Source organism: Pseudonaja textilis, chromosome 4 (genome assembly GCF_049901715.1).
Source record: "Pseudonaja textilis isolate UNSWEBS1 chromosome 4, rPseTex1.2, whole genome shotgun sequence".
NCBI lineage: Eukaryota > Metazoa > Chordata > Lepidosauria > Squamata > Elapidae > Pseudonaja > Pseudonaja textilis.
This window is the reverse complement of record NC_141993.1, coordinates 11464501-11487066: the sequence shown is the minus strand read 5'-3', so window position 1 is coordinate 11487066 and position 22566 is coordinate 11464501. Positions and strand designations below refer to the sequence as shown.

The 22566-nt window shown below is 39.8% G+C and overlaps 1 long non-coding RNA gene across 3 annotated transcripts in view; it reads left to right on the top strand.

Annotated features, from left to right (window-relative positions):
• The window catches only part of LOC148125753 (uncharacterized), a 90052-nt gene that overhangs the window by 36036 nt on the left and 31450 nt on the right, over positions 1–22566 (top strand). For all 3 annotated transcript variants that reach the window (XR_015743408.1, XR_015743407.1, XR_015743406.1), the window contains exons 2-3: positions 11402–11503; positions 12809–12908. This is a non-coding gene — a long non-coding RNA (uncharacterized LOC148125753). The remainder of the gene's footprint in view (positions 1–11401; positions 11504–12808; positions 12909–22566) is intronic.

The window sequence follows — 22566 nt, the reverse complement described above, 5'->3', positions numbered from 1 at the left end:
CTATCTATATCTATCTATGGATTTTTGGTTATTTGGGTTTTCTCCCACATAAAATTGGAAGTGTCTAGGCGACGTTTCGATGAAGTTTCATTCATCATCTTCAGGCTTGTGTCTTCAGCTTTGTGCTTCTGGGAGTAATGTGAGCTTGCAGCTGCTTTTTCCTTTTAACTACTAGTGGGGGTGTGACTTGATTGGGTGGGGGCTTGGCTCTGTTCTGATTGGGTGGGGGTGTGTTCTCATGGGTTGGGGATTTGGCTGTGTTCTGATTGGTTGGCGGGTAAACAGATGGCCATCATTTATGAGGAAGCTAGGTTTCATCTGGGTGCCTGGTTGGGCTGTGTTTGAGCTGGAGGTATCGGATGGGGGTCTGTTTGTGCCCAGGTGTTTGCTTGGCTTGTGGTGTGGAGATTTTTTTGTTTGAGAGCAGGCTTCCAAATAATTGACAGTCTGGTGGAATCATCTCTTCTATTCATGCTTTCAGGTCTTTTTTCAAACTCTATGGCTTCTCTGATAATTCTGTGGTTGGGGTTTTCTATAGTGGCTAGGGTTTTGGTGCCATTGAAGTTGATGCTATGACCTGTGGCTTTCATGTGTTGGACTAGTGAGGAAGTCTGTTCCAGATTTTTTACTGCATTTTTGTGTTCATCCAAGCGGGTACTAATTCTTCTATTGGTCTGTCCAACATATGTGGCCGGGCATGATGCACAGGGGACTTCGTATATGCCTTGGTTTTCCAGGTCAATTTTATCTTTGGGGTTTCTAAGGATGGCTGCTATTTTTCTGTCTGTTTTGAAGGCAGTCTTGATGTGATGCCTGTGTAGTATCTTACTGATTTTGTCTGTAGTACCTCTTATATAGGGCAGGACAGCTGTTCCATAGGTCTGTTCATCTTCTAGGTCTCCATTATGTCTCAGTGTGTTTTTGTGGATCAGGCCAGTGATTTTGCTTTTGTGGAAGCCATTAGCTGTCAGAACTTTAGTCAGGGTGCATAGTTCAGTCTTTATGTGTGTCTTGTCTGCCAGGCGTTTGGTTCTGGCAATTAATGTTTTGACCACAGAGTTTATCTGTGCTGGATGGTGGTGGGATTGGGCGTTGAGGTAGCGGTTGGTGTGTGTTTTCTTTTGGTATACAGTGTGTCCTAGTGTGCCATCTGTTTTTTGTAGATTAGTGCATCTAGGAATGGTAGTTGTTTGTTTGTTTCCATTTCCATGGTGAATTTGATTTTGGGGTATATGCTGTTTAGGTATGTTAGGAAATTGTTTAGGTTTTCTTTTCCATGGGGCCAAATGACAAATGTGTAATCGATGTATCTTATCCATAGTTTGGGCTTGTGGGTGGCATTGGCCAGGGCTCTGGATTCAAATTCTTCCATGAACAAGTTTGCAATGACGGGTGACAATGGTGATGCCATAGGGGCTCCTTCAATTTGCTTGTATATACATATATACGTATGTATGTATGTATGTATGTATGTATGTATGTATGGTATTCAGCTTTGTTCGGTTATTTTCCCACATCATTATAGTTGTGCTTTTAAAGTTGTAGCAACATTTTGGCAGAATCTCATCTACCATCATCAGACTTGTGTATTGTGTTTGTCTGTGAGTCAGGCTTTCACAGCCGTTTCTGTTTTAAATTTGGTGCTAGCCTACTGCTGTGCTAGAATGGTTTTTTCTTCAAAAAAAAAAAAAAACCAAGCCGCACTAAAAGCCTCCAATACAGGAAACACAATGTTGCCAGCCAATCAAAAAATGCTACAAAACAGACAGAAGATATTAGAAACACCAATTAAGCAGAACACAGCAAACTCTAAGACCAATAAACACAGACCAAGACTCCCAACCAATCAGGATGAAGAAAAAACCATTCTAACACAGCAGTAGGCTAGCACCAAATTTAAAACAGAAATGGCTGTGAAAGCCTGATTCACAGATGAACACAACACGATGTGATGGCCTTGTGAGTTTTGTTGTGGAGATATCCTGGATCTTGTGTTGTAATCTCCTGGGTTGTTTGTTTTGTAGTGATCTTTTTTCCCATTAGCTTCTTGTGTTTTAACAGCTTGGGTAATGGGTTGTGTGATGGGCTTGCAAGTTCTTTTGTTGTGGTATCCTGGGTCCTGCGTTGTAATCTCCTGGGTCGTTTGTGTTTTGATCTCTTTTCCATTAGCCTCCTGTGTAGTAACGACTTGGGTAATGGGTTGTGTGATGGCCTTGTGAGATTTACTGCTGTGGTATCCTTGGTCTTGTGCTGTGATATCCTGGGTCATTTGCTATGTTGCAACTTCTTGAGTTCTTGTGGTTTTCTGATGTGATATCCTGAGCAGGTGGCTATGATGTAGCATTCTGGGTTTTAGTCTGGCTTCGAGTTTGGGGTCTAGGTCTGTGTTCTTGGTGTGTGTCAGCTTGTTTGGTTTTGGGGTTGGGGGGCGCGACAGCTGGCGAAGCAGCCGTGGTCTGTTTTCTGGATGGTGGTTGTCCTTCGTTTATAGGATGGGTTTGGGCCTGGTTCTGATGAGGGGGATTGGCAGAGGTGTCCCATGTTGTTTTGGGTCTGGTGTTGGTTTTCGTGGCTGGGACTCGTTTGTTGGTGAGGGCTAGCTTCCAGATGTCTGGTAGGTGGGAGGTATCGTCCTGTCTATTCATGTTATGGGGGTGTTTCTCTATCTCGATGGCTTTCCTGATTATTCTCTTGCTGGAGTGTTCAGTGTTGGATATTCTCCAGCAAGAGAATAATCAGGGAAGCCATCGAGATAGAGAAACATGATGAAACACGATGGAGTTGCAGAAGACCATTCCTGAAATTCTGTGTACATAATTGCATTCAAAAATTTTTTGGTGGCTTTGACTACACCACAAAGGATAGACAAGGCCCTGGGAATCATCATTGGTGGAACTAAATCTCAATGTCGCTGCAAGATAATCTTAAAATAATGTTCAGATCTTTTCTCACAGCCATTATCCTAGAATAGAATAGAATTATTAGCCAAATGTGATTGGAATTTGTCTTGATGCAAATACTCTCAGTATACATAAAAGAAAAGATACATTCATCAAGAATCAAGAATCATAAGACACAACACTTAATGATAGACATAGGTACAATAAGCAATCAAATCCTACTAGGAAACAGTCAATATAAATCGTAAGGATACAAGTGACAAAGTTACAGTCATACAGTCACAAGTGGGAGGGGATGGGTGATAAAGAGTGATAAGAAGATTAACAGTAATAGTAGTGCAGACTTTGTAATAGTTGAACAGTGTTGAGGGAATTATTTGTTTAGCAGAGTGATGGCATTCGGGAAAAAACTGTCCTTGTGTCTCATTGTTCTGGTGTGCAGTGCTCTATAGCATCATTTTGAGGGCAGGAGTTGAAATAGTTTATGTCCGGGATTTGAGGGGTCTGTATATATTTTCAAAGCCCTCTTTTTGACTCGTGCAGTATACAGGTCCTTGATGGAAGGCAAGTTGGTAGTAATTGTTTTTTCTACAGTCCTAATTACCCTCTGAAGTCTGTGTCTGTCCTGCTGGGTTGCAGAAGCAAACCAGACAGTTATAGAGGTGTAGATGACAGACTCAATCATTCCTCTGTAGAACTGGATCATAAGCTCCTTGGGCAGTTTGAGCTTCCTGAGTTGGCGCAGAAAGAACATTCTTTGTTGTGCTTTTTTGATGACGTTTTTGATGTTAGGTGAATACAAGGAAGAGATTGACATATATTAATAGGAGTTTGACAGATGAGTAGCTTTGGCACTCTCAAATTGACAAGCCTTCTGATTTAGTTCTACCTATCCATGGAGGAAAACATGATATCTGAGAATTCCTTGGCTCTGGTTATTCCATACAAAGTCACAATCAGGCTCCAAAGAAGGTGAAGAGACCAAAACATCTCCATCTTTTCTTCCTTCATTCCCTGTTTCTGGACTCTGTATTTATTTAAAGAAAAAAAAACATTTTTTGCAACAAAACTGAATTTAGATTTTCATAACTGAAGTAGGGTGGCAACTCAACTGAGAGCTGATCACAAGCCAATAAAGTTCCCTTACTTTGAAGACAGTGCTTCCAATTAAACATAATAATGAAATATCCCATTATTTCTTCTTCAGAAGCTTAACTTTTAGTGGAAAAGAACTCCTCCTGTTGCCCAAATTTCTTTTTTGGGACTGTACGTTCATGAGAAAGTTTTCCAGAGTAGGTAAAAGTAAGTAAGCAGATTGCAAATTATATAAATAATAGAAAGTGATACACTTTCTAAAATACTGTTTTTAACAGTTTCACTGATTCATCAAAGACGTTATCTCTGTCCTCAATTAATATACATTTTTTCCTGAGTAGTTGAATGAAATTCTCCTTTGGCAACTTTGGAAAACATTTATGAACCTATATTCTTCAGCACAATATTGGTAAAAACTTGGCATACAAGGGAGAGATTCATGAAATCCTTATGAAAATGTATTTTATTCTGTACTCAAACAACAACATATTCAATATAATCTTTGTCAGAATAAGAGGAATATCCAAACTTGCCTGGAATTGTATTATAGCTGGAAAAAAAATCTATCAAAGAGAACCAAACAATGCAACCCGTAACCTATTCAGACATACAATTTACAGTGTAATGAAGTGTAAATGGGAAGAACAAGGATTTAACTATCTTCCAATGTCAACTTCAGCACCTTTCACTCATTAAGAGTGAATTTTGTTGGTGTATCCATCTTAAATATCCCTCAACATTCCTGGAAATTTAGAAAACAGACCTTGGTTGTAAAAAGTGGTGCTTAGTTCAGTCTGTTTTTAATTACTGCTTCGTTCTGAGTGTTTAATGGTACCTATTTGTATGAGGCAATGGCTGCCTTCTTTGGCTGTTGACTCTTCAAAATGTGCCTCACAGACTATGCTTTTATTTGTTCCTTCATTTAACAAATATTACTTATTAATATTCCTCAGCAGTCAGATCTGGATGGCAGAGTATTAATATAACATTTTTTAAAAATGAAGTTCCTGTTCTACTTGAGTTACTCAGTAAATATTTGGTAATCTATCTTGATACATTCCTGTCTGTCAAGGATTGTTGCTTGCTTAATACTTCTACTTGAAAAGCAGAAATAGCAACACACAAAGCTACTTTCCTGTAATTTTAAATCCCTTCTTTCTTAATCAGTTTGGAGGCCACACTTCCCCCTATTTTCAAATCCCCTGGTGGCATGAGCAATTATAAGCTGCATGGGGCATTTACTTTGGTGTAAATGCATAATGATGCTGAAAATGAGATGAAAATACGCCAGAGCTAAATTGATCCAGGGCAAGAATAAATGCTATACATGTTTATATTTATATGTCTGTGTGTGTGTGCACGCGCGCGTGCACGTACACACACTGAAGTTTTAATTAGAAGATTATCATCTAGCACAATTAATTCCACAGGGTTGCTCTGCCAGTGAGATGGCTGGTCTTTAAATTTGATACTGGTATGTAAATAAATAAGTAAATAAAATTTGTCACAGGATCACAGAACCAAGAAAAGGAAAGGCTCTCCACAAGTTCCTGCACTGTCCTAGCCCTTCTTCCAGCCAGCTAACCGTAGAACTGCCCACCCTCAAGCTATTCAGTCATACCATTTAAGGTGGACAATGTGCCATATGCAGATGGAAGAGTCATATGAGATCTCTCTATCTGTTACTCACTAAGATGAGCTTCAGACTCAATGCCCTACTCCCATTCTTAGGTTCTAGAAGGTTCTGGGACCGTCCATATTTTCATTGACCTGCAGCAAACCATTAAGGTCATCATCATCATCATCTTTTAATGACCCCATAATCCCTTGCGGGGGTAGAGTCTGGAAACTAGCAGAGTGTTTAATGGCCAGATGGTCTTCCTGTTTCCAATGTGGAGTTTTGTTCAGCAGATATATTTTCAGTGTGCCCAGAGAGAGAAATATCTGCTTCTACCGAGGATCGAACTCACAGCCTCCTGATTGTGAGGCGAGAGCTCCACCTCTAAGCCACCACACCAATCCTGCAGCAAACCATTAAGGTGACTGTGTGTAAGCAGGGTGTGGCTCATTATCAGTTTTGGTGGAAACAGCACAGATCCATGACCAGGAAATCTGCAGAACCTATTGGTACACAAGTAACTCTTCTTCATTCGTGCTTCATTCTGATTGACAGTGCCTTGAGGACTAACAACAGGAAATATTAGGGAAGAAATTATAGACATTCCTTTTATGATAGAGAATATTTGCTTCACTCACCTAAGAGTTATAATAATTGAATTATATCCTTTTTGGATAATTCCTTTTTCCCCTTCTGGCTTTTGAGAACAACTTAATTCCCATTCAATCATTTTTTAAATGACTGAGTGAGAAAAAAACTATATGCTGAGAATACTTCAACAGTTGCCCGATGCAAACATCAGGATGTCTTCATTCTTTCTGCATTGCAGTGCACTTAAAGCCTTGTTAACAGTGTCAGGTTGTTTCTGTGCCAGTGACACTGCACATCACACCTACAAATGGATGCCCAGAAGAACGAGGCATCAGCAGACATTTTGTGACAAGCTGCCTTCCGTTTCTCTGGAAAAGTAACATTTTTCAAATACATGAATATCCAGAAGATTAAAGGAAAGCAGTAAAGAAGTAAGCTTGCCCAAGGAAAAGCACAAACATGAGGGCACTAATCCACAGATTTATCATAGTCAACCTTTCCAATAAAGAAAAAATAATTGTTGGCTGAACTCAAGTATCACAAAGATGGATGGGATGCTTTCATACCTGCCCATATCTTTAGTTCAAGGACAAATAGGTCAAAGGAAAATGTGCACCTACAGTTGCCATATTCTCTGAAAGGTCTAAAATGACATTCAAAGGAAATTAGAGGGTTCAGTAGTTGAAATATTTGTCGGAAAAGACATTGAGAAAAAAACAAAGCTAGAAGTGGATTTCTTGAAAGGAAGCATATTTGTTTCATTTCCTTCAGCAATGAAATCCTCCACCGATGATACCATAAAATAATACATAATCCTGCCCAGAAGAGCCACGTGGACTGGACAAAGAAGAGATACCTGAGATAAGGGTCTGATTAGTATAACTTTCTTTCTTTCCTATGCTTAGGATCATTCCCATTTAAGAGCAAAGTGTCCTATATGGACCATCGTATTGCTGGATTTTCTTTATTTGCTGAAGGGTGAAATTGGAATCAACTCCTCATCAAAACCAAATCCAGTATGTACTCACAGAATTGCACTGTAGATACAGGCCAACATTTGGCATCTGAATGTAATTTTAGGTTCATCAAATCTGACTGATTAAATAGACTCCTGTGATAAAATTCAAGCTAATAGAACCTACACCTTTACTTTTAATCATGAAATAGGGACTTAATCACAAGAAAGAGATATATTAATGACATATAAGGAGAGGCAAATCCAGTTTTATTTTTGGAATTATGGGCAACCAGGAAGGGTTTTTGGAAATTTACGTAGAGGTTTGCTATTGCCCAAATATTCTGAGGCAATCAGAGTTCTGTGTTAGATCTGAGGTGATCATTGTACTTCTGTGTATATTCCTAACTAGCTGGATACCTGTGCTTCGCAAACAAAACTATGTGATTGGGCTATGCAGGAGAAATTCAGTTCACAATCTGTTGGCTTAGTGGTGGCCGGTGATGAAAACACATAAGGGTTTCCTTTCCTTTACCCTTTTCCCCTTTCCTTCTTTCCTCCTTTCCTTTCCATCTTTCCTCCTTTCCTTTCCTTTCCTTTCCTTTCCTTTCCTTTCCTTTCCTTTCCTTCCCTTCCCTTCCCTTCCCTTTCCTTTCCTTTCTCCCTTCCATTCCTTCCACCTATCCACCATCTATCTGTCTGTCTGTCTGTCTGTCTGTCTGTCTATCTGTCTTTCTATCTATCTATTCAGCAAAAAGTGTTGTATATACAATCCTCCAACTGTTGTCCCAAAGATGCTTTTTTCAGGTGATAACTGGACTTTCTGGTTTTTCTTTGAAGATGTTGCTTCTCATCCAAGGAGCTTCTTTAGCTCTGACTGGATGGTGGGTAATAAAAATACTACAACCTTTGATGCCAAAGTAGCTTCCTGTTTGGAAGTGTAGTTTGCATCCATTTAGAGAGTTGTTGAGGCAACTTGGAGGTTTGTCTGTGTCCTTTGGTCACGTGAGTGGTGCAAATGGCTGTGGAGTTACTAAGGTAACTGAATGTGAGGCAACTGGCAGTTGGAGCAGAGTTCTTTTCAGGTGGGGAGGGGGAGTAGAACTCCTTAGCATCAGAGCGTGTTAATTACTGTATTAAGAAATACTAATAATCTGAAATGACTAATGATCATTTCAAAAAATCCTTTCTTTAGCAAACACCTAGAAGCCAAGACAAAAATACATTCCAAATTTCAAGTTTGTAGGCTTTACGGTTCTGGAGATGTTGTGATGATGCGTGAGTGGTATTTCACTTTTATATAGATTGAGTGCATATAAAGAAGAACCTTCAAATTCAATCATCGTTGCTGAAGAAGGCATGAGGATCTATTCACATCCCCAAACAAAAAGAGCATGCCTTTCTATAGCAGAGAAATGTGAGCGCAAAATGAATTTATAGAAAGCAATAAAGCACCAGAGATGCCAAAACAGGAACTGACCAATTTATGGCTAGAAGAATGAGGGAGTAAGTGAAATTAAAATTGTCAGCTTGGTCTGATCTCAACCTGCACCCTTGCAGTAAATTGACTACTTGGGAAAATAACTGTTGGCAGAAAGCTAATGTTCCTTAGTCATATTCCCTAAGTCACTGTCCTCTGCTGAGTCAAGTAAAATAAGGGTGATAAAATGATGCAATTAATTTATAGGCCCAAGACAGATAAATCCACTCATGGAATAATATATGTTATTGACCTGAAATTTCAAAAACTTTCTGGAGAGGAGGTAATGTCCAGTGAAAGTGGACACTCCACCCCCCCTCCCAAAAAAAAAAGATTAATTGCAAAAACTTAAGAAAATACCCAGACAGACCAAGGGTTGAGATGGATCACATACTACAATGAAAAATCTTTGCAGATTTTTCACTGTAGTACAAGATAGTGCTTCAAAAGAGCTACAAGATAGTGCTTCAAAAACTGACATGCTAATGGTCATCTCAATTTTTTGCAGCTCAGAACTGGCAACCTTGCACCTCCAGGTTTGTTAAGTCATACTCTAGAACAGGGGTGTCAAACTCGTGTTGTCATGGCGGCGTCAAATGACGTATCGGGACTTTCCCTCCCTTCGCTAAACCAGGTATGAGCGTGGCCAGTGTGTGACATATCCGAGCCGCGGGCTGCAAGTTTGACAGCCCTGGTCTAGAAGTTTCCTTTGGGTTACCTTACAAAGTTACAGCTCCTTGTTTTATGAAACAGATGTGACCAATGCAAAAAAATGGTCTTATTTATCTATGTAATTATGACTGTCTCCAGGTTTGCAAGTAATCAACTCAGAAACGCAGTAGTATATCTCAGGTGGTTTCCAGGTTTTGAAATTCTCAACAGAAACATGGCAGGCAAATGTATTTCTCTTAATTGGGAAGACTTCTTTGTTGTTATCATTATATTATTGTTGGGGTTTTTTGTTATGTTTTCAGTTAATTATGGCTTTAAGTTTTATTTACTATCCTAAGTATCATCTGTGCATGTCTGAATGCAGAATATCCAAGTAGGCCTGTAGCCTCACTGAGTTAACAACCCATTTCAACAACAGAATTATTGGAATCCGAAGGTTTTTGATAATTTCTGTGTATGAAATCAAGAGAAAAGAAATGTTGGTCTTAAACCATACAGATTTGGAAATGCACTCCCTTGAAATTGCTTATACTGCAAAGGCAGTATACTTAGGATTAGCAAAAATCATAAGCTGCAGAAAATTCTAGCCAATAAGTCTTCAGTTTGTGAAGAAGTCACCCAATTGGATGCTAACTAGATTAGGAATATTTTTTTTAAAAAAAAATCTGTATTTTATGCTACTTTTCTCTAGAATTTTATGCCGCAATGCCTCAGCCTGGACTCTCCAAAATGGCTCTTTTTCTATGACTTAATTTTCTGGAAGAAATTTTATAAGAACATGAAACAACTCCTTAGGATGTTCTAGACCAGGGGGTCTTCAAACTTGGTGAGTTTAAGACTTGTGACTTCAACTCCCAGAATTCTTCCTCCAGTCATGTTGGCCCGGGAGTTGAAGTCCAAAAGTCTTAAAGCTGTCAAGTTTGAAGACCCCCTGGTCTAGAACATCCTAAGCAGTTGTTTCACGTTCTTAGTTCCTGGTGCGAGAAGAAATCCTTGATTTCTTAATTAGTTGAGAATTCTAGTTATTGTAGTCTGAAAGATACCCAAGTTGGAAAAGGCTGAGACAGAAAGACTTTTCCGTCTCCCTCTTAAAGGAGGAAAAAGACTTAACAAAGTTTCAAGCAAAATCGGGTGACCTCTTTTTTGAAAGTTTGAAGAGTTCTGGCTGGTTGAAATGTTGTTGTTGTTTTTGTGAAAAATTTGACTTTAACATTATGAAAATGAGTAAATAATATATAAAATGGCATTCATCCACTGCCCTTCGTGCTTTTCCCACGCACCTCCTCTCAATAATTAATTAGGTTTTCATAATACATTATTATCATGCAGCCCAAGAATACTTAAGCAGTCTGGACGTGGTTCAAAGAAGTCTGTGGAACTCTCTCTCCACCACCCAAAAATCATGGTCTGCATGGCTAAAGTCATGCAACATGTTAAACTCACCATGGTGTGCAGATTTTCCCTAGAAAGGAGCCACATTTACAAACTACAATAATATGAATATTCATTCCACCCTAGGCATGTTTTGTTATATGGCTTAGTACTGATCCATTTGCATTTCTGCCTGGGGTAGATGTGTGTGATTTTATATTTAGCTGTTCCCCTTTCTTCTTAAAAACTACATTAAGCAATAGGAAATTAATGTTGTGTGGTTGTGATTCATACTATTAATTTCTTGTTTGAATCTCCCTAGACACGCAGTGGTAACAAAGAAGGAGGAAGGAGAAGGAGAAGAAGAAGGAAGAGGAGGAGGAGGAGGAGGAGGAAAGGAAGGAAGGAAGGAAGGAGAGAAGAAAGAAAAGGAAGGAAGGAAGGAAGGAAGGAAGGAAGGAAGGAAGGAAGGAAGGAAGGAAGGAAGGAAGGAAGGAAGGAAGGAAAGGAGAGGAGAGAAGAAAGAAAGAAAAAGAAAGAAAGAATGTCTTTTGTTCTAAAAGATAAAGAAACTACAATCTACGTGAATGCGATGAAGTTCCAGATTTGTATAAAAATGGTTGCTCTCCTCCTTCTTGACCCCCAAAACATTTTTTTTTTAATTCTGGGTTTTAAAACAATGCAAATTATTTTCCTCTTTTCATTCTTTCCCATCACAGGAGCAGTTAAGAAGGAGCAGGAACATCTGTTGGGTAGAGTCAAAGAGTTCAAGAGGATGCTGGTGACCATCCGATCAAAGGCCCATGGATCCTTTAAAAAGGGTAAGAACTTAATGCAGTTGTGGCTGCCATCTTGACTTTTTCAGCATGTGCAAACACACAGCCCATGGATAATCTCTGGAGAGACACATTTTGAGGTGCAGACCTGATTTTATTTCTCTCAGTATTTGTGTTATTCCATGCTATTCTTGATTGATGGAACTGGTAGGGAAAGTAGAATATACCTATTTACCAATAGCAAATTGATTCTGTTACCATCTACATTAATCAAATAATTGTTTTCCAATCTGTTTCATTCATATACAGTAGAGAATATATTTATTGAACGCCTATAAATCTGCTTTTTCAGGGAATTATACAAATAGCCATCTTTTAATACTTTTCAGACCAAGTGTGTCCCAAAGCTGCTATGGAAGAAAGGAATGAAGATAAGACAAAGGTGAAGGTAAACATTATGCCTCACAATCTTCCTTCTTGCTCTTCTGGAGACTACAAGAAACACACATAATAGTCAGCCTATATAGGGATAGAATCAAGATCATGTCAAGTGTTAATTCTATTTTATAACTTCTTGGTTAAAACTACACTCGAAATCCTGCGTGTAATTTTGGTCACCATAATGAAAAAAAGAAGTTGAGACTCTAGAAAGACTTCAGGGAAGAGGGACAAATATGACTGGAACTGGGTGGGCGGGTTGAAGGCTCTCATATGAAGAATGATTGCAGAAATTTGGTTTGTCTCGTCTAGTGAAAAGAAGGACTAGTGAGGGTGACATGATAGCAATGTTCTAATAGCTAAGGAGCTTCTACAAAAAGGAGGGGCGGGGGTCAAGATATTTTCCAAAATACCTGAAGGCAGGACAAGAAGCAACGGATAAGATTGAATCAAGGAGAGATCCAATCTAGAACTAAGGACAAATTTCCTGACAGGATAATTGATCAGTGGAATGACTTGCCTTCAAAAGTTGTGGGTGCTCCATCACTGGAAGTTTTTTAAGAAGAGATTGGTCAACCATTTGTCTGAAATAGCATAGTGTTTCATCCCTGACCAGGAGGTTGGACTAGAAGACCTCCAAGGTCCCTTCCAACTCTAGTTATTCTGTTACATCAGCTTTCTGGTCCACTGCCACTTTTCAGAGTTGGAGAGAAAAAGGAATCTGTCTGGTATTTCTTTGGCAATTAAACCTGCCAAACACTGATCTCAGCATGGATAATACATATAGAAACTGAGGGCATCTGCAAAAGGTGTGCGCTGGCATTGGGGAAAAATTATAAAAAATAGCTCCCTAGGCATACAGCAACCAAAAAAACAGATCCTCCAATATATTTATTGCTGATTTTAATTTAGAAAGTGCTGCAGTGGAATAAATCCAAAAACCAAAACAAAACAAAAAAAAAGAACAGACACACTGACACAGATCACCTCAGACTGACAAACCCTGGAGAAGGTAGCATCCATGGGTATAATAATAATAAATACATTCACGACAGTTTCATTTACTTCGTTAGAACCCTCACTATTGTTTTCAAAAGAAATACACGGAGTCCTCATTTAGTGACGATTTGAAGCTGCCACGACACTGAAAAAAGTGACATATGGTGTTCTGATCCAAGCCTTGTTCCAAGGAAACAAACACGAAACAAAGGTAACAGCAAAACCTTTTAAGGATTCTTTACGAATTCCGTTCCTTCCCAGTTAAAAGGCTGTTTCAAACTAATTGTCTCTGATAAGAACGAGCCTTGCCAAGGTTGTGCAAGGCTGCCAAGAACACTAGACAAAGTTGCCAAGAAGTATTTCAAACACAAAGAGTCTCCAAACACCAACCAAGATACTCTGAACATCCACAAGGGTTGAGTGCGAAAACCTCTTTGCTTCCTGCAAAGAACTCCGGTTTCTCAGCTGGCTTTTATCTCCTCAGGGAGGGGCCATTACCTTGCAGCCTTACTCCCGAGTCGCCTGTGCTGCTTCAGCTGCTCTTTCCTTTGAGCAGCCCTGCGCGCACGTGTGCTGAGCACAGGCTCCTCGGGGGGCTCTTCATCTCTGCTGCCAGCCTCCACAATCTCCAAAGGCAGCATTCTACTCCCTGATGGTCCTGGCCCCATCCCTGCCTCACACACAGCCCCCTCATCTGAGTCCTCACTGTCTGAGGTCTCAGCTGTCTGTATTTGCTGCCAGCAAACCACAACAGCGTGGCCACTTTTCACACTTATGACCATTGCAGCACCCCATGGTCACAAGATCAAAATTCAGATACTTGGCAGCTGGCCTGTATTTACGATGGTTGCAGTGTCCCTGGATCATGGGATGCCCTTCTCACAAGCAAAGCCAATGGGGAAGTCAGATTCACTTAACAATTATATTACTAACATAACTATAGTGATTCACTTAACAACTGGACAAGAAAGGTCATAAAATGGAGTGAAACTCACTCAGCAACAGAACTGTTGGGCTCAATTGTGATCAGTACTCAAGGACTATTTGTGTATCACTGCTTTCCAAAAGTTCTTCCAATTGCCCGAAATAATTATGCTAGTATTTGCTGCTGTTTCTTTTTAAAAAAATTATGAATACTTTGCCTCTTTTATTTACGAATGAATAACAGCTCACAAGACGAAGAAGAAAAGCTAAAATAGAAGCCAGGAAGAGTGTTCTACCCAATAATAATTTAGTGAAATTTTTCTTTGATCAAACGCAACACGAAAAGAGAAAGGAATTCTCACAAATAAAAATCTAGTTTTAAATAATTGATAATTAAGATTATATATATATATATTAAAAAAAACAGTAGCATTTATTTTTATCTTAATTTGCTTAATTTTCCCAGGAAAACCTAAGCTTCATCTCCACCTACCTCCGCACAGAAGTTAAACAATGACATATTTCTGTCCCGTTCTGTTTTGACAATTTGATAATTTTCATCCTAATTCCATGCAGTTTGCCCAGAACTGCAAAAAATTACCAGCTGCCATAAAATGAAAACAGCCCTGATATTCATTGCTATTCTTGGAAAAGAATATTGTCCTCTTATTTCTATCTACATTTTCACACTGAAATACAATATATAAGTTAATATATGCAGCAATAATAGAGTTAAGGCTACTCTGAATAAACTCAATCAAATCTGCAGACCGTTTGAAGTAGCTAATGGGAACCCCAGGGGCCAAGTTTCAGAATCTTTTTTTTTTTCTAATTAAGGTGGCATTTGGCTACCAAAGAACCAATTTGCATGTAACAAATCAAGCAATTAAAAAAAGTCCACATAATAAAAAGTTTTGCATTTTGTGTTTAGAAATCAGACTGGCTGTCGCATGAAAAACAAGCAGGCTGTGCAAACAAGAATGAACTTTAGCTGCAAAAGCCCTTAGCTTGACCCCAGCTAATCTGGCCTCTATTTGCATTTTTAAAATTGCCTATCATCCATTTTTTAAAATATACTAAAATCTGTATTCAGATTAAAAAGCAAGATTTCAGACCTGGTTGTAAATAGAAAACATTTTCAGCTTTTTCTGTCTAAAAACAAACTTTGGCAATAATGGAGCGAGATGAACAGGCTAACAATTTTCCTGATAATGAAGGAAAGGTTTAGTTATTCCAAGTGAGTGATTGTAAACTTCTATCCACTTCCACAAGCTCCAATAACAAAACCTTTCACTCGGGATTATGGAATCTTGCTGTTTGTGGGGTCCTGGGTCAGAGGTGGTATTCAGCAAGTTCTGACCGGTTCTGGAGAACCAGTAGCGGAAATTTTGAGTAGTTCGGAGAACCGGCCAATACCACTTCTGACTGGCCCCGCCCCCATCTATTCTCTGCCTCCTGAGTCCTGGCTGATCGGCTGGGTCTCCTTTGGTTGCCCTGCACAGGAGAACGGAGCTGGAAAGCAGGTTAGTGGGGTGGGGAGGGAATGGGGATTTTACAGTATCCTTCCCCTGCCACGCCCCCCAAGCCACGCCACACCCATCAAACCTCGCCCACAGAACTGGTAGTAAAAAAAATCGAATACTGCCTCTGTCCTGGGTGTTCTCTGAGCTTGGTTGCTTTCTTGTAGACATTTCATCACCCATGAAATTAAGATCTTCAGTGCTAGAAGGAAGTGGGGTTCGTTCTCAGCAGTCAAGATCCAAATAAACAAGGGTTAATCAAGGACAACATGATTAATACCAAAGCAACAATCAAATAGTAAACAAAACCCCAATCAAGGAACCAATGAGAACATTCCCACCAACACTGACAGGCAAACCGCTAATATATAAATAGAGAGCAAACCTCATCCCCTTCTAGAACTGATGATGTTACCTTGTTGGGCAATGAAACATTTGCAAGCAAACACCCAGAGAGCACTTCAGCTTTCATCATAAACAGATTGCTCACACACAGCCTTAAAAATAAAACCAGCTACAGAATTTGTGGGCCTAAAACAATTGCAGCCTTGACAAGGGGCAGCATCAGTTCAGATTTTTTTTTTCTGAACTTGGAAACTCAGCAGCCTGGGCCTGATTAGGATACAAATAACAGACCGCCAGGGAATGCCAGCGCTGATAATAATAAGTAAATAAATCCCAGAATGGCAAACTACTTCCATTGTCCTGCCAAGGAAACTACAGAGATATACCAAGAAAGTCACCGAGAATCAAGATTGATGCAAAGGAGACTCGCCCCATATTTTTTAAAAAGCAAGTGGATAAAGAAATAGAAGATACACTATTAGGCTATGCAAAATGCATTGGTGCGTTTTTTCAAGATCTCCTCTTGAACCAGGCCATTGCAAGAACAATTTTTTGAAGTGAATCCTCCAAAACAAAGTAGCCCCCACATACAAAATAATATATAGTTAGGGATTGTAACATTCCAGCATTCCCAGGTCATCCCTAGGCTATTCCCCAAATTTCAGAACTGAAGAATTTTCCCCATTTAATAGATAATTTCACCAAATGAGTTGGCTAGCATCCCAGAATTGACAATTTGATCCAAATACGGCTCCCTGTATCAATACAAGACTGTAGGACAAGAGATGGGAGAACCTGGGTGTGGGGGGCAGAGAAAAATGAGCCATCAGCCTGGAATCCCTATGTAGCCACAAGCAATCCAAGTCCAATTCCCCTTGAGTACTGTTGACCTTTATCAAACTCCAAGCAGCCAACCATTAGGCGAGAAGATTCCTGTACAGAGGTTTTTAGCAATAAATCAGTTAAACTATCCTCCACTTGTAGACCTGGTCTTTTGTGCCTGACACAAGACACAAGCACAGCCCATGTGGGAATTTATGCTGGCTTTTAATTTGCATTTTGAGATTTAAAACTACAATGATCCTTGATGATACGTTCTCATGTTCCGTTTGAATGCAAGTCAAAGTGGACGCCATTCCAACGTTCTTCCTTCGTGCAAACAAACTTTCCACCTGGATAAATTCACCCTGGAAGTTCTATGTGAAAGTCAAACCAACGGTGTTGGGGACAAAAGTTGTCAGCTGTTGCTGGTTTTTAATGAGCAAAATTAAAAATAAAAAAAGAAAGCACAGAATAACGCAACTTCATCAAGATTAACATTGATAGCTTTATATATTGCATTTGACCTCCAGGTGTCAGGAACTAATGTTCCATAACTTGGGGAGTTTGGGGATAGTGAACTAATTAAAGTTTCAGCTCAAAATATCTCAGTCTGTTTAAAATGCAGCCTTTTGCATTATTGGGATTCTGTCCACAGAAACAGCTGCAGTGGAAGCTATATATATAATATGGTATTCAGCTTTGTTCGGGTATTTTCCCATGTCATTATAAGTTGTGCTTTTAAAGTTGTAGCAACGTTTTGGCAGAATCTCATCTGCCATCATCAGGCTTCTGTGGCAAATGAGATTCTGCCGAAACGTTGCTACAACTTTAAAAGCACAACTACAATGATGTGGGAAAATACCCGAACAAAGCTGAATGCCATACATGTAAGTACCCATGAAAACTTAAGAATATAGGCATCAGAGGTGTAGTAAACAACCACATCCTCCTTATTCTGATATGTTCCCACTTTTTATCCCATTTTATAAAGAATAAACCTCATTCTTGAAATAGCCCTTCAGAGCTACAGGCTGTTGATCAGTGGCTGCATTAAAACATCAGCAGCAGAGATGTGAAGTCTCGTTTTCGACATATACAAAGAGGCAGTTTTGGTTGTATTAAAAAAACAGGGGTTGGTTCCATGAATTAAATCCTTGCAGTGCCCCCTCTCCCCCAAGTATTTGTTTATCCTGCCTCGCTCTTCTCAGAAATATTGTCTTTTGGCATAAGAACTTTTTTTTCCCCAGAGTTGTCAGACCAGCAAGTTTTTAACGTTGTGTTTTCTTGAGATGCTGTAATTCGCTTGTAAACTTGGCCTGACATAGTGATGCAAGTCACATGGCAAAACCAGTGTAATGCAAAAAGGAGAGGAGGGGAAAGCTAATTATTAAATTTCCTCCTCTCAAGCTGCCTGGTTCATGTTGTTTTAGGGATCACTCTGCCTGTCCGGAAGATGCTTTTTTCAAGAGGCAACTGGACTTGCTTTTTTGTTTTTCGTTGAAGAGATTTCATTTCTCATCCAAGAAGCTTCTTCAGCTCTGACTGGATGGTGGAATGGAATGGAAGGATTTCTATTCTTTACAGCCCTCTCTTAACAGAGGAACAGGAACCATGACATCATCTATCTCCAACACAGTCATCTATCTCCCACACAGTCCTTTCAGCAGTTCCAAGAAGGCTCAACGCCCATTTGCACTACTCAGGTGACCCTGTGGACACAGAGAAACCTCCAAGTGGCCTCAACGTCTCTTTAAAAAGGATGCAAATGACCAGCTTTCTTCAAGGAATATAAACCCTTCCATTCCCCACCATCCAGTCAGGGCTGAATAAGCTTCTTGGGTGAGAAATGAAATATCTTCAAAGAAAAACAAGAAAGTCCAGTTGCCTCTTGAAAAATGCACCTTTGGAACAGCCCTGACCTGGATGACTGAGAATCTCCACAGACAATCATTCTCCTTGCCTTCCTGAAGCAAGGCCAGTCTGAAATATCTTGAGAAGCCAGGCTGTAGTTCAGTGTAGTGCAAACCGATTCAAGCAGTTATAAATTCTTAATATAAGAATGGACTATTATTTCTTCAATTCTCCCCTGGAAGTCAAAGGATTACCTTCCAGGACTATCAGCTATCAAAAGAACCTTACAAGTATTCTTCCCAACTTTGGTGCATTTTATTATTTTCAAGAAGTTCACAGCAACAACAGTGACCTAAAGATAGTTTGCTCTGAAAGAAAATAGTACCCCTTTCCTAAGGGGTCTGTGGGGGCGTACATAAGTGCACCAACATGCCTACAGTCCCTGTCCTATTGTTTCTTTTTTATTCATATCCATTTCATGTATTCATAACCATGCTTATACTTATGCCTGTTATCTAATACTTGCTTGACAAATAAATAAAATAAATAACATGGAAACGCAAACAAATGCACACATCTATCCATCTCCATGACTGCGATCTGATTGATCTTTCTGAAATCAAGGATTCTCTTCCCAGGTCAAGTATATGTAAATCCAGGCAACATGCATTCCTAGTAGTGTTAACTTGGAACAAGACAATGTAAAAAAGCCCCTTTTTAAGCTCCTGCTATAGATTCTTATCCATGTGCCATATGCTAAATGAATAAATCAATAAGGTTGTCTTGTAAGAGTTGTAACTCCATCCTTGACTTACCACATTTTCTTTCATTATCTTGCCATTATGAAGCCATTGGAAAAGTTGCGGTGGTGCAGTGGTTAGAATGCAGTACTGCAAGTGTTGTGGTTCATCGGCAGCAGGTGCGGATGGCTGAAGTCTTGGAGAGCGATGACTCTTGGAGAGGGGCCGGTGTGTGATTCAGGGATGGGGCCAGGACCATCAGGGAGTGGAGTGCTGCCTGCGGAGATTGTGGAGGCTGGCAGCAGTGATGAAGAGGCCCCCGAGGAGCCTGTGCCCAGTGTGCATGCGTGCATGCGTGCAGAGCTGCTCAAAGAAAAAAGCAGCTGTAGCAGCACGGGCAACTCAGGAGTAAAGCTGCAAGGTAATGGCCCCTCCCTGAGGAGATAAAAGCCAGCTGAGAAACCGGAGTTCTTTGCAGGAAGCAAAGAAGTTTTTGCACTCAAGACTCATGGATGTTCAGAATATCTTGGTTGGTGTTTGGAGACTCTTTGTGTTTGAAATATTTCTTAGTAACTTGATCACGTGTTCTTGGCAGCCTTGCACAACCTTGGTGAGGCTCGTTCTTATCAGAGATAATTAATTTGAAACAGCCTTTTAACCGGGAAGGAATGAAATTCGTAAAGAATCATTAAAAGGTTTTGCTGTTACCTCTGTTTCATGGTTGTTTCCTTGGATCAAAGTTTGGGTCAGAACAGCAAGCTACTTCTGCTGCCTGCCAAGTGCCTGAAATTTGGCAGTTCAAATCTCACCAGGCTCAAAGGTTGACTCTGCCTCCCATCCTTCCAAGGTCAGTAAAATGAGGACCCAAAATTGTTGGGGGCAATAGGGTGACTCTGTAAACTATTTAGAGAGGGCTGTAAAGCACTGCAAAGCAGTATATAAGTCTAAGTGCTGTTGTTATTCTGTGTTGCAAAATCTCATTCTTTTTAATTCAGCTCAGAGCAAAGGATCTCTGCTAGATCCTTGTTGATCAGGAGAAGCAGTAGAGAAAGTAAGACTCAGGTAGGCTTAGATAGCAAAGACCCAAACACGCAAATTGCATCCCAGAAGTTGGCTTGCACCCAAGATCTTCAAGCCATTCACATTTCTTCTTTTCCTAAATCCTGCTGGTGACTGATACCTAGAAAGTTGTGGTTTTTTTTTTCATTCTGAAACATGTTTTCTAAAAGTGTATGCAGAATGGTTCACATGGTGGAGCCATGAGGATTATTGTTATTGTTATGATTAGGCAATTGCTTACAAGATAATAGAGGTAAGAATAACATATGTATCAATACAAGATATAGGTACAAATAAATGGGGACAATAGGACAGGGACGGTAGGCACGATTATGCGCTTCTGCACACCCCTTACAGACCTCTGAGGAATGGGGTGAGGTCAATAGTTAGTTTGAGGGAAAAGGAGTGTGTAAGTTAACCTTAACTTATCTTCATTGTAAATGCCCCTCTGCATTTTCCTGAGATCCTGATGTCTGAGCTACATTTCTTTCAGAATTGGGGTGGTCTCTTTTCCTTGCTTTTCCAAGAAAAGGAATTTGCTATGCAAATTGCTTTCAGGATTTTGTTATTTTAATTCGTTAAAGGCGTTTTCTTGCTGGTGATTTTGATATTTGTTGTTTACCTGTTATACGCTACCTGGATAGTTTGTGAAAACCAGCAAAAAAATATTACTAATGGATAATACAGATGCTATTCATAATATTTCGACGATGAATTGGATGCACCTCAACATCTAATTAAAGTTTGGGTTCGGGATATTTTCCGGGACATGTTTCTTTATTTTCTTTATTTGATTTGTTTATATAGCAGATTAGATCAGAGGTCCTCAAACCCTGGGCAGCAGCCCACTACAGGGTCGTGTCCAATTTGGAACTGGGCCATGCAATCGGTGGTGCAACATATGTATGCGCACCGGCCCTCCGCTTGTGCATGTTAAACTGCGTGTGCATGCTTATGTAGAAACTTAGCACCTGCCCCCTCCTAAAAGAATGAAATATTTTGGGAAATGGCAGAATATTACATTTCCTTAAAGGAAGAAATGGAGAAATGTGTTTTTTTTAGAGGGAGAAAGCAGCCCCCATCTTTCTTAATAGCCCTCAGCAGATGCCAGCACTTAAGAGATAAAGAGATAGATAGCTCTTTTGATAAGCAAATACCCTCACCAAAAAGCCAAACAGGCTGAAAGCCTCAGCCACAATAGGAATTGCCCAATGCACCTTCATTGCATCACCCTCAGAATTCTCAACCAAACTTAGCTCAGGCAAACACTTAGGATTTGTACTTTGCCTATAGATCCCTACATAACCCCTACAATGGTCCCAGTCCAACAACAGACAATAGAATACATGTTCTTGCACAGGAACAGGAAGCTCAAGTGCAAAATCTAAGAGAAGCCCCCCATCTCAACTCCATGTGGTCAGCTGCCCAGAACCATCCATGTGGTTCTGATCCATCATTAAACCTTCTTTCCAATCATCCTCCATGTTTCTGGTGTCTTTCTCCCAGATTGGAACTGAACTAGGTGGATATTTCTTCCCACACTTGCACGCCAGCCTGCTACTTGTGCGGCCTGGTTCCTCTTCCCCTCTAGCTGGGGCGTCAAGCCACAAAACTTGGGGACTGTTGGATTAGATTAACACTCTCGAAGGAATCCATAGTTTTAACCTCTTAAAGAGGCATGCAAAACTTTTCTTATTCTTATTACTATAAGCCTGGTCTCCTTCAAAAACCAAGCTTTGTTTGAGCCCAATGCCCTCAATCTATTGAATACTGCAATATTGCAGTAAATACCAATATTGTTGATGTTCAGCGGACCAATTTTTATAAAGCACTGTGATTGTCACCCTTGTCTTTTAGGAGATTATTTCATAGCCATCCAAATCTATAAGGGCCATCTATAAGTGGGGTTGAGATGGGGAACCAGCAATTTAACACATAACGTCTTCTTTTCAATAGTGTGCGGAGAACCCACAAAAATTATGAAAAATTAAATTAAAGTATGGTCAAAACCTTGTAAGATCCCACATTTTTAAGTCATTATCCAAGTTTTTTAGTGGCAGTGCCAAAATGTTTTGAGATTTGGGGATGTCATAATATTGTGGCATTTAAAAGGGTATATTTGATGTTCACAGCAGGCCTCAGAACCATCTATATAACATACAAAGGAGAGATTCTTTTCAATCCAGTTTTGCCAAACATAATGGAACAATATTTGTCATCAGTAATATCACAAAATTAAAAGCTTTTGTAAAACTAACAATTAATATCCACCTTTCTGAGTTATAAACTGATACAAATATTTTAAAAATAGGAAATTAACTATTAAGCTCTTTTAAAACACATATATTGAATTCCTATAGTTTGTATGGTTTTGTATCTTGAATATTGTCTGTCACAAATTGTGGTATGG